Genomic DNA, 12,983 nt, shown 5'->3' with positions numbered 1-12,983 from the left:
CTGGTCAGACACAATTTTTTCCAAATGTTTACTAAGGGTTGGTAACAGATTGGTCAGCTATTTGAGCCAGTAAAGGGCTTTCCTATTCTTAAGTAGCGGAGTAACTTTAGCTTCCCTCCAGGCCTGAGGGTACACACTTTCTAGTAGGATTAAATTGAAGATGTAGCAAATAGGAGTGGCAATATCGTCCGCTTTTATCCTCAGTCATTTTCCATCCAAGTTGTCAGACCCCGGTAGCTTGTCATTGTTGATAGACAAAACTTTTTACACCTCTTCCACACTCACTCTACGGAAATCAAAATTACAATGCTTGTCTTTCATAAATTGGTCAGATATAATTGGATGTGTATCGTCAGCGTTTGTTGCTGAAAAATCATGCCTAATTTGCTAATCTCGGCAATTTAAAAAATCATTCAAGTAGTTAGCAATATCAGTGGGTTTTGTGATGAATGAGCCATCTGATTCAATGAATGAGAGCGGAGTTTGGCTTTTTGCCCAACATTTTATTTAAGGTGCTCCGTTATTTTTTAAGGTACTATCATTCTTTATCATTTATCTTTGTTTCATAGTGTAGTTTCTTCTTTTTATTCAGTTTAGTCGCATAATTTCTCAATTTGCAGTATGTTTGCCATTTAGTTAGTTGTGAGGCAGACTTATTTGCCATTTATTCTGCCTCATTCATCTCAACCACAGAATTGTTTAATCCCTCAACAATCCACAAAGATTTAACTCGTGATTTGTTAGAAGAATTGTCTGTCTGAAGAGGACCCTCCCCGGGAACATTTTAATTTTTGAAATGTCCAAGAAAATCTAACATCCTCCCCAGACCGAATGCTATTGCTCTAGAAATAGAACCTACACAGATATACTTGCTAGCCTCCCATGCATAAGCTACTTTCTGTCTCGATCACTAAAACTGAATAACATAAAAACTAAATAGAAATGTTTTTAAATCACACTAAAACTAAATAAAAACTAGTAAATCATGTTGGAAAACTAACTGAAACTAAATAAAAACTAGTAAATCATGTTGGAAAACTGAAACTAAACAGAATTTCTAAGAAATAAAAACTAATATAAAAACACAAAACTATAATAAATTTGGTGCTAGTTACTCGTTTATAAAAAATAAAAAAGGTTAAACCTACCCCAAACCTTAACCATTCGGAATGAATGCCTAAACTAATCCGTTGAAATTTGACATGTATCCCCACTCCCTGGACAAGCGTTGAATACTGAAGTGACATTTTGTTGTGGGGAGAAGAAGGGAGAGAGAGGGAGGAATACTGGGGGGTGAGAATAGTAAGTCTGTGGTGTTAGTAAAAATCACTGAGGGTTAAGGTCAGAAGGCCTTGGTTTTATATCTCTCAGACACACACAGAGAGTTTCAAATCCTCATTATGAGTGACAATTAAGGCTGCTGTGTGTGATGCATGACCTGGACCACTCTTCCCATCACACACACCCACTAACAGTGACTCACACCCCAGCTATGAGGAATCGGCCCTCTTCAGGGGGGCCCGGGAGTGATTGAATCAGCTCGGAATCGGGTGTCGGACTCGGCCCGGAATCAAAATGAATGACAGCCAAGAATCGGCCCATTCCGTATACCAGAATTCAGCCGGCTTTGCTGGCATTTTACCAGAATCACCCCCATGACCCGATTTAGTAATTTTAAGTATTACTATTATACATTTTATACATACAAATTATACCCATCCACAAAAACTAATAAATGTCTCAGAGGAAACGTCATACACATGCTGACCGTGTCAGCGTGCATGCGCCTAGCCCGCCACAGGTGTTGCTACAATGCGATGGGACAAGGACATCTCGGCCGGCCAAACCCTCCCCCAACTCCGACGACACTGGGCCAATTGTGCGTCTCCCGGTGACAGCCGGCACAGGTCTCAAACCAGCATCTGTAGAAACGCAGCTGCACTGTGCTGCAGTGTCTTAGACCGCTGTGCCACTCGGGAAGTTCCATCCACAAAGTTGTTAATGCTTATCAATTGCCTTCCACAAAGTATCAAAATACTAAACAGGACTCTTAAAGTTCATTTAAATGTTAATTGTATTTTTGTGGAATGTGGAAAATATGGAAAAATAAATTAATAATTAAACATTAATTATATAAAGCAGCCCGTGTAATCATCTGCCAGAGAGTAGCCCCAATTGGCCATGGCCCCAAGTAATACATTTGGGCCATATTACTCACACCGGAATCGGCCCGAGCTCAATCCCCGCATCATAGCCATAAGTAATACTGCCGAAGGCGGCCCAGACTCTGGCCACATGACGTCGGCCGAGTCTGACTCTCAGCCGGAATGCCCCGACTCTCAGCCGGAATCGGCCCAGATCCACTGCGCTAGCTGGGTCCCACCCTGGTACCCCTCCTTCGAGCTCAATGACTCACACACATTCAATTTCCTCCTAATCAAACCGTTGAGACAGAGGGTGGGGGCAACATGAATCGCAGTAGGCTCTACTCTTCCACAGGACAGATTTTAGATCACACACACTTTTGTCCCCCTCTCCCACACACACACACACCTGCAGACACATAACCCCAAAGTCAAGTAGCAGTTTATATTAAATTTACCAGCGGTGGCCCACAGCAAGCATGGCCAACAGCTAGCATGGCCAACAGCTAGCATGGCCAACAGCTAGCATGGCCAACAGCTAGCATGGCCAACAGCTAGCATGGCCAGCATACTGGGGTTAAAGCAAAAAAAATCAGATGACTGAAATTTAAATCAATCGCAGATGATTACCGCCCCGTGGCACTCACGTCAGTAGCCATGAAGCGCTTTGAAAGGCTGGTCATGGCTCACATCAGCAGCATCCTCCCGGACACCCTAGAGCCACTCCAATTTGCATACCGCCCCAACAGATCCACAGATGACTCAATGTCAATCGCACTCCACACCGCCCTTCCTCACCTTAACAAAAGGAACGCCTATGTGAGAATGCGGTTCATTGACTACAGCGCAGCATTCAACACCATAGTGCCAACGAAGCTCATCACTAAGCTGTACTTTTCTCTGTTCATCTTTCCCTCGATACGGACTAGTCTCCCAGCCTCTGCCGCTGATAAACATCCCCACAGGATGATGCTGCCACCACTACGCTTCACCGTAGGGATGGTATTGGCCAGGTGATGAGCAGTGCCTGGTTTCCTCCAGACGTGACGCTTGGCATTCAGGCCAAAGAGTTCAATTTTGGTGTCATCAAAGCAGAGAATCTTGTTTCTCATAGTCAGAGTCCTTTAGGTGGCTTTTGGCAAATTGCAAGCGGGCTGTCATGTTCCTTTTACTGAGGAGTGGCTTCCGTCTAGCCACTCTACCATAAAGGCCTGATTGGCGGAGTGCTGCAGAGATAGGAGAACCTCCAGAAGGACAACTATCTCCACAGAGGAACTCTTTAGAGCTCTGTCAGAGTGACCATTGGGTTCTTGGTCACCTCCCTGACCAAGGCAATTCTCCCTCCGGTTGCTCAGTTTGGCCGGGCGGCCAGCTCTAGGAAGAGTCTTGGTGGTTCCAAACTTCTCCATTTAAGAATGTTGAAGGCCACTGTGTTCTTGGGGACCTTCAATGCTGCATAAATATTTTGGTACCCTTCCCCAGATCTGTGCCTCAACACAATCCTGTCTCGGAGTGTATTATTTTACCATATCAACACACCTTGTGGGTTTTAATTAAAGCAACTTTTTGCAATGAGTGTGTCTGATGCTAAGTGCACTGTTTGATGAAGACACAAATGACTCAAGAGGGAGCCAGAGATCAAGATAACCAGAAGAAAATAACCTGACCATCCTCCTCCCGGTCTTGCTGGCTTTCGCAGATTCTGCCGCTACTCTCCTGAAATGGTCAATAATAGGCTACGTGAGGAGCCTGCAACCTTTCTCATGTGGAATGCCAAGTTATCTTACCAATTATAATGATCTGCGGGCCAGTTATGGTTATCATATGCACATTTTCGTGGAACAGTTTAATTTAATTTATAATAACTCCTTCGTATTTCAAAATCATTGTCCTGTTGTTAATCAAAATTCTATCCAAATCTAAATGAAAATGATACAAACCTAAAAAGTAACTTCTATTGCCATTGCCACTTATTTTTAAAAAGAGAGTCTACATAAAGCCAACAAAATTGCAGCCTGCAGGTAGAAAAAAATCCTGATAGAAATAAACATCCTATAAATCATATTACACATGGCCTGTCTGCAACGAACTTGAAACATTGTATTAACTATAAATTGGGTCCAGCCAGAAGCTGGTGCTAGCATACTAGCATTTATATAAAATATTCTGTGCCCTCAGGTTTCGCATGCCAGTGAGCTCTGGACAGACACAGCTGTGGGCTATTTGCGCAAGGGATAATAAGTAATCAGGTAGGCCTATTTTACGACGTTTCCACTGGATCAGAGCATGACATTTCTCCCTTTCATTCAGAGTGGTTATCGAAAGGAAGATTTTTCAAATACATTGAGGAACTACTGTCATTCTGGGCCGCGGTTTTTGTGGGCCGATAGGTAACGATGCCCTGCGGGAGGCAGTTGTTGATGTGTACAGAGGGTTTGAGCCCAGGTTGGGGCGAGGAGAGGGATGGAAGCAACACCGTTACACTAGCTCCGCCCCATCACTCAAGGAGCGCATTTGTTGTTCTTCGACCACGATGTGTCCAGTCTGCTGGTCAATGCAGCACATGCAACAATGTTGATGACAACGATGATGTTTTCACTTTGCTTCTTAATATAAATCCACTAGCGTTCTATAATTACACTATTAGTTTGCATTTTTTACAACTGCAAACAGCTAGCTTGTCTTTTCTTAGCAAGTTGGTCCTAAATCGTGTTAGTCGCTAATGCTAACCTGCTACTTAGCTAGCTAATAAATGTACTGAGTCAGAGCAAACGTAATTAGCTATACAGCCTGATACTACCAGTGATGGTGTAGACCTAAATCAGCATGTTGTTTGTGCAACAGTATCTTCTAAATCAAAGAGAAAAACGCAAAGCATGAATATGTTAGATACAGGAGGTAGCTAAGAGAAAACATTTGATGTAGCCAAAGTCTATAGGGTCCCCTAGGAAACACTTATCAACAATTTCGTTACTAACCTGTCACAAAAACTCCTCCATGGCATTTTAATTTGTTGTTATGTCAAAAAACACTGTTCAAAGTGCCCACTATTACATTCTAACTAAAAAATAATAATAATCATTCTATTTCCATGATTCCAACAGTTCACCCAAGTGTTTTGCTCTAAATCGCAAGTCAAATCGCATTTGGAACATTTGGTTATAAATAAGGCCAAGATTGTTTTCACATTTCGTGCAGCCCCTCATGGCAGTGTGGAAATGATCTCAATTGAGTGCAGGAAATGCAGAAATTGATGAAAATGCTGAAAATAATTTTGTGTTGAAGTTTAATTGATCAGAATGGAGAAAGACCCATTGAAATCACTTGTGTGTTGCCACCCTAGGTTCACTCACTACTCATAAAGCAAATGTAGACTTGTATTATTCAAAAACATAAAATACCGACATTAGTTTTTATACTGTGATATATTTTGGCCATATCACCTAGCCCTACAACGACTTAGTGATAGCTTCTGATTCAGGATCTCCTAGCATCTTCCTCTTAGATCTCAGTTCTGCTTCTGGCACAGTAGGCCACAACATCCTCCTGCATCGTCTCAGAGAGCACACTGCTATCTCTTTAACAGCTCTGAAGTGAATCTCCTCCTAACTCTCCAATAGAAGGCAATACATAACTATTGGAGAGACCAGATCAGAGGATTCTACAGTCACATGCGGTGTCCCACATGGGTCAGTGCTTGGGCCGATCCTGTTTTTAAATTACATTTGTATTTATTAGGGATCTTCCAATAACATTCAGGCACTAACATTACATAAAAAACAAAAGATAAAACAGTACAACATATAACATTAATACACCACTACATATCTACAATAGAAAATGTATAATACCAGCATACAACAATATTACAATGTACGGGTGTGTAGAGTGTGTGTGCTAGCGCTTGTGTGCGTATGTACCTTTGTGTGTGTCTCTTCACAGTCCCTGCTGTTTCATAAGGTGTATTTTTGAGCCCAACCTACATCAGCGGCCTCATCTCAATCAGTGAGCCACCTAGCACTCTCCGTTCCAGCCACTCCCTACTGCTTCAAGTCCCCAAGACACGTCTCCGAACTATGGGGTGCCGAGCCTTCCGCTGCCTTGCCCCTCGCATATGGAATGCTTAAAGCCCTCGTTTATAGTTGTAGTCCCAATCTACACTGCTCAAAAAAATAAAGGGAACACTTAAACAACACAATGTAACTCCAAGTCAATCACACTTCTGTGAAATCAAACTGTCCACTTAGGAAGCAACACTGATTGACAAATTTCACATGCTGTTGTGCAAATGGAATAGACAAAAGGTGGAAATTATAGGCAATTAGCAAGACACCCCCAAAAAAGGAGTGATTCTGCAGGTGGTGACCACAGACCACTTCTCAGTTCCTATGCTTCCTGGCCGATGTTTTGGTCACTTTTGAATGCTGGCGGTGCTCTCACTCTAGTGGTAGCATGAGACGGAGTCTACAACCCACACAAGTGGCTCAGGTAGTGCAGCTCATCCAGGATGGCACATCAATGCGAGCTGTGGCAAAAAGGTTTGCTGTGTCTGTCAGCGTAGTGTCCAGAGCATGGAGGCGCTACCAGGAGACAGGCCAGTACATCAGGAGACGTGGAGGAGGCCGTAGGAGGGCAACAACCTAGCAGCAGGACCGCTACCTCCGCCTTTGTGCAAGGAGGTGCACTGCCAGAGCCCTGCAAAATTACCTCCAGCAGGCCACAAATGTGCATGTGTCAGCATATGGTCTCACAAGGGGTCTGAGGATCTCATCGCGGTACCTAATGGCAGTCAGGCTACCTCTGGCGAGCACATGGAGGGCTGTGCGGCCCCACAAAGAAATGCCACCACACACCATGACTGACCCATCGCCAAACCGGTCATGCTGGAGGATGTTGCAGGCAGCAGAACGTTCTCCATGGCGTCTCCAGACTCTGTCACATGTGCTCAGTGTGAACCTGCTTTCATCTGTGAAGAGCACAGGGCGCTAGTGGCGAATTTGCCAATCTTGGTGTTCTCTGGCAAATGCCAAACGTCCTGCACGGTGTTGGGCTGTAAGCACAACCCCCACCTGTGGACGTCGGGCCCTCATACCACCCTCATGGAGTCTGTTTCTGACCATTTGAGCAGACACATGCACATTTGTGGCCTGCTGGAGGTCATTTTGCAGGGCGCTGGCAGTGCACCTCCTTGCACAAAGGCGGAGGTAGCGGTCCTGCTGCTGGGTTGTTGCCCTCCTACGGCCTCCTCCACGTCTCCTGATGTACTGGCCTGTCTCCTGGTAGCGTCTCCATGCTCTGGACACTACGCTGACAGACACAGCAAACCTTTTTGCCACAGCTCGCATTGATGTGCCATCCTGGATGAACTGCACTACCTGAGCCACTTGTGTGGGTTGTAGACGCCACCTGCAGAATCACTCCTTTTTTGGGGGTGTCTTGCTAATTGCCTATAAGTTCCACCTTTTGTCTATTCCATTTGCACAACAGCATGTGACATTTATTGTCAATCGGTGTTGCTTCCTAAGTGGACAGTTTGATTTCACAGAAGTGTGATTGACTTGGAGTTGCATTGTGTTGTTTAAGTGTTCCCTTTATTTTTTTGAGCAGTGTATAATGATTTTGGCACCTAGCCCACTACTGCATTTTAAATGTATGTTGTTTTTAATTGTATTTTTTTTTCTCAGTAGAGTTTTGAGAGAACTCTAATGAAAAGCACTATACAAATTAAATGTATTATGATTATTTGTATTATTACAATAATAATGAGAGAGAATTTTTTTATATTGTGCTAGTTCTAGACATACAGTTACAGTACATAGTATTGTTTAAATATTCCCCATGTAACGTTAACGGGGCGCTACATGGCTCTGCAAAGCACCTGTCAAACCTGCACCTCTAGTTTGGACGACAGCGGAACACGGAAAGAGGTGCACATTAACTCAGTCTAAACCAGTAACACTACTCCCATTTCACGCACATCAGATTTGACACACGCACGGAAATAACTTGTTAATATTGTAAATCATTGATGTATGATCCTGTAAAATGAGCGGACGTAAGCCCCGAGATCCGATAAGAATAGAGGAAACAGATTCCCTCTGGGATAAACAACCGTGTCAGCGTTCCGCAATAACGTAGACGGGGGTCCTCGCTTCTTGGTCGTTTAAACTATAGCCTAAATCTACCACAAAAGAAGGAAAACGGTTCTAGGCGTTTATAATTTTATTTTATCCACGATGAAACGCTACAGGCGGTCATTTTAATACATGAACTAACAGCAACTGCCCGTTTACAATCCTACAGGTTGCTCTAAAAACGTAGCTAGATTGTTGACAATCACATCCGAGTCCAGGCTATTATGCCTTTGCAACTACACTTGAAAGTGCAGAGGAATTCTTTACAAATTCACCTCATTACAAAATCTGTTTTGGTCCTGTCTTTCCTCTGACGTTTTTCAATCATAAACTCTACAGAAAATTAAAAAAAATATATGATTTACCTTCTCTGTGTTTTGAACCGTTTCTCTGCTGACTGGAGTTGAGGTTTTGTGGTATTTGGGGATATTTCAGGGCGAGTTCGCCAATGTCTTTTTCTCACGCTTCGAAAGCACCAGCAGCAAAGACACAAATCCACCGAAAACTTCTGCCGCGGTCACGTGACTGATTACAATTAAAAAGGAGCACAGTCCGGTTTTCAACCTTTGAAGTCTATATGCGAGAGAACACACCAACAGACATATATTCTAGTAAACATAGACAGGGAACCAGTTCCACACAAATATACGATTTGGAGATGAATCGCAGGCTAACAATTTATTTCTGGACATGCTAATCCTGGACGTTAGTAGCAACATTTGTATGGGGACTATTCGGTCTGGTGCTTTGCAACAGTAGCCATTCTGACTAAAATGATCGTTCCATTCTGCGTGGAAACATAAAATAACAACACTGGACATTGTATTAACATACATATTTCTGAGTGATTCTAGGACGCTGTGTAGTGTCGTTTTCAACCACAGGAAGGCGACAAGTGACTGCTGTAGTGTTGAGGTGGAGAGGCTACAGTAACTAACTTCATGGGATGAGAGTTTATTTCATTGGCGCTGAAAATTAGGCCTATGCCTGCAGTCAGAGTCGATCTGTCCTAACAACTCTCCCGGAGACCAATATATATCGGCCTACATTATTTCTGTGAATACATATGGATTTCCTCATCTGCAGGCAACTTCTACTCAGGCTAGTTGAGTATGCCTATATATCACATAAATCCAATCCCTTAGGACCAAGGCTATTATGGTTTATGGTATTGCCCTGAAAGTGGCACAGATTTTTTTCCCACAAAGAAATTCAGCATGAGATGATTAGGCTACACAATAAAGAGATGGATGCAGATTATAAATTAACTTTATTGTCCTAGGGGAAACATTCTATGTAGGACACAGTGCTGCAAAATAAAGACTGTACATTATAAACCTATGTCCCTCCTTTTCCATCGGCTTGCAGCTGTGTGGAGGTATAGGCATAGCCTGTAGCGGAGAGGGGTGGAGAGGAGGAGGGGTAGAGGAGAGGAGGAGGGGAGAAGGAGAGGAAATGGGGAAGACAGGAAAGACAGGGACTCACCCCTGGTCTAGCATCCATGGTGGGGTCAATCCGAGGGTGGCAGGGAGACAGGCCTTCATGCACAGTGTGTAGCCTTTTAAACTGAGACAGTGGTACAGATACACAACTTGGGTTCATTATATAAAGAATGTGGGGTTCCAGGTCGTAGTTGCCTGATGACTCACCCTGAATTTAATTCCACTGCTCTATCAATCGCTACATACATTCTGTCTGAATCTGCCATCCTAGAAGAAATTTCAAGACTTCATTTCAAAATGAGGGGCGTTGTATAAAACAAATTATTCAGCGATTGGATCGTCTCTAACAAATCTAACCAGTGAAAAAGTATAAGATGCTTATGTCATGTAGGCCAGCTCTGGCCCAACCCATTGGTTTATGGGACCAATCAGAACAGTCAGAATGTGTTTGCGTTCTATAAATTATAGGGGAGGGAGGCAAATCCAGACTCATCGTGGAGAAGAAACATCAGTTTGGCCAGAGTGATGTGGACAGGTAGCCAGGCAACAGCTCACAGTTTGTCTTATTTACAGTGCAGGACAAAACAAAACAAAAATTGACAAACTTAAAAAAACATGAGGCTTAAACTGGGTTTTAGACTAGGTCCTTGTCTTGGGCACTGAAAAGTTACATGCTGCCACATCAATGCTGCCACATCAAACATTTCCCATGGTCTGATCTGCTGTTCTTGTGAGGAGCCTTTTGCTGTGTTCCTTAACCAAGTGGGAGGTGGGAATTTATCAGTTGGATGCATTCACATGCTTTGAACTCATTGAGGAAAGCTGATTGGGTTTCCGCAGCTTACTGGCCATTAGCCAAACAAAGTACAGCTACTTGGGGAAAAAATTATAGTTTTCAAAAAAACATATAGCTTTTTATAAATAATGTTTTGTTGCATTTAACTGCTGAAAATTCTGTTATCTAGGTCATTTCCTTATTAGGTGACGTCAGAGGACAGCATGTGGGAGAAGAGGAGTTTCCCACTAATAATTACCAGTTGGAGGCCGTTTAAGTGGATTGTTCCCATTCGTATGTGGTAAATTCCCACTTGGTTACGAATGCAGCATTCATGTATAGCCAAACCAGACAGCAATCAAAAAACTAAATATGTAAAATGACAATTAACATTCTCCAAAACATATTGTAGCCTAACATTACAGAACGTAGTACTGAATGTTAATGAAAATAATTCTCAAATAGTACAAATAATAATACATTCCAAAATGTTCTAGTTATCAAATATTGTACTTTACCAAACTTGTCTTGGCATCCACATAAAATTGTGCGAACGCCATAATACCATAGAAGAAGAAGATAACAGGATTTGCAAACAAAGCGCGTCCGACAGTGCATTCGGAAAGTATTCGGAGCCCTTGAATTTTTCCACATTAAAGCCTTGTTCTAAAATTTATTAAATAAATAAAAATTACACACATTACCCCATAAAGACAAAGCGAAAACAGGTTTTTAGATTTTTTTTGCAAATGTATATAGAAATAACAGAAATACCTTATTTACATAAGTATTCAGACCCTTTTCTATGAGACTCGAAATTGAGCTCAGGTGCATCCTGCTTCCATTGATCATCCTTGAGATATTTCTACAACTTGATTGGTCCACCTGTGGTAAATTCAAATGATTGGACATGATTTGGAAAGGCACACACCTGTCTATATAAGGTCCCACAGTTGATAGTGCATGTCAGAGCAAAAACCAAGCCATGACGTGGAAGGAATTGTCCATAGAGCTCAGAGACAGGAGTGTCCAGGCACAGATCTAGAGAATGGTGCCAAATCATTTCTGCAGCATTGAAGGTCCCCAAGAACACAGTGGCCTCCATCATTCTTAAATGGAAGAAGGTTAGAACCACCAAGACTCTTCTTAGAGCTGGCCTCCAGGCCAAACTGAGCAATCGGGCGAGAAGGGCCTTGGTCAGGGAGGTGACCAAGAACCCGATGGTCACTCTGACAGAGCTCTATAGAGTTCCTCTGTGGAGATAAAAGGCACATAACATATAACAGTTTACCAAAAGACAGCTAAAGACTCTCAGACCATGAGAAACAAGATTCTCTGGTCTGATGAAACCAAGATAAAACTGAATGCCAAGCGTCACATCTGGAGGACATCTGGGATCATCCCTACGGGGAAGCAATGTGGGGGCAGCATCATGCTGTGGGGATGTTTTCAGCGGCAGGGACTGGGTGACTAGTCAGGATTGAGGGAAAGATGAATGGAGCAAAGTACAGAGAGATCACTGATGAAAACCTGCTCCAGAGCGGGCAGGACCTCAGACTGGTTCACCTTCCAACAGGACAACAACCCTAAGCACACAGCCAAGACAACGCAGGATTAGCTTCGGGACAAGTCTCATTGTCCTTGAGTGGCCCAGCCAGAGCCCGGACTTCAATCCGATCGAACATCTTTGGAGACCTGAAAATAGCTGTGCAGCGACACTCCCCATCCAACCTGACAAAGCTTGAAAGGATCTGCAGAGAAGAATGGGAGAAACTCCCCAAATACAGGTCTGCCAAGCTTGTAGCGTCATACCGAAGAAAATTGGAGGCTGTAATCACTGCCAAAGGTGCTTCAACAAAGTACTGAGTAAAGTGTTGGAATACTTCTGTAAATGTCATGTTTTTTATTTTTTATAAATTTGCAAAGATTTCTAAAAACATGTTTTTGCTTTGTCATTATGGGGTATTGTGTGTAGACAAGAGTTTGAAAACTATTTAATCCATTTTAGAGTAAGGCTGTAATGTAACAAAAAGTGGAAAAAGTTAAGGGGTCTGAATACTTTCCGAATCCACTGTAGGAGAAGTTATGTACTAGGACGTGCTGACAAAACGAATACGCCCCGGTAGTCTTTTCCCGACTGCAAACAAATGTTACAGAAATGACCCTGCGTGGATACATGGATTATGTGAGCAGCGCTACAGTACACTTGAACAAGTTATGAGTATGAGTTTATGTATGAGTTTCCTGTATATGAATGAGATGAACTTCATATATGAGTTTCCTGTATATGAATGAGATGAACTTCATATATGAGTTTCCTGTATATGAATGAGATGAACTTCATATATGAGTTTCCTGTATATGAATGAGATGAACTTCATATATGAGTTTCCTGTATATGAATGAGATGAACTTCATATATGAGTTTCCTGTATATGAATGAGATGAACTTCATATATGAGTTTCCTGTATATGAATGAGATGAACT

At 42.7% G+C, this 12,983-nt stretch overlaps 1 protein-coding gene across 6 annotated transcripts in view; it reads right to left on the bottom strand.

Moving 5' to 3' along the window:
- LOC129821892 (arf-GAP with Rho-GAP domain, ANK repeat and PH domain-containing protein 1-like) overlaps window positions 1–8,787 on the bottom strand; it is a 121,116-nt gene extending 112,329 nt beyond the window's left edge. For 4 of the 6 annotated variants that reach the window (XM_055879616.1, XM_055879618.1, XM_055879622.1 and 1 more), the window contains exon 1: window positions 8,644–8,786. The gene's annotated coding sequence lies outside the window, so the exon portion shown is untranslated. Of the gene's footprint in view, window positions 1–8,643 lie in introns of all 6 variants that reach the window. The other 2 variants (XM_055879615.1, XM_055879619.1) reach the window with 1 other exon arrangement.
- Between the last annotated feature and the right edge of the window lie 4,196 nt (window positions 8,788–12,983).

The sequence above is a fragment of the Salvelinus fontinalis genome, chromosome 24 (assembly GCF_029448725.1).
Source record: "Salvelinus fontinalis isolate EN_2023a chromosome 24, ASM2944872v1, whole genome shotgun sequence".
NCBI lineage: Eukaryota > Metazoa > Chordata > Actinopteri > Salmoniformes > Salmonidae > Salvelinus > Salvelinus fontinalis.
The sequence above is the reverse complement of the archived record's forward strand: the minus strand, read 5'-3'. Positions and strand labels throughout refer to the sequence as shown.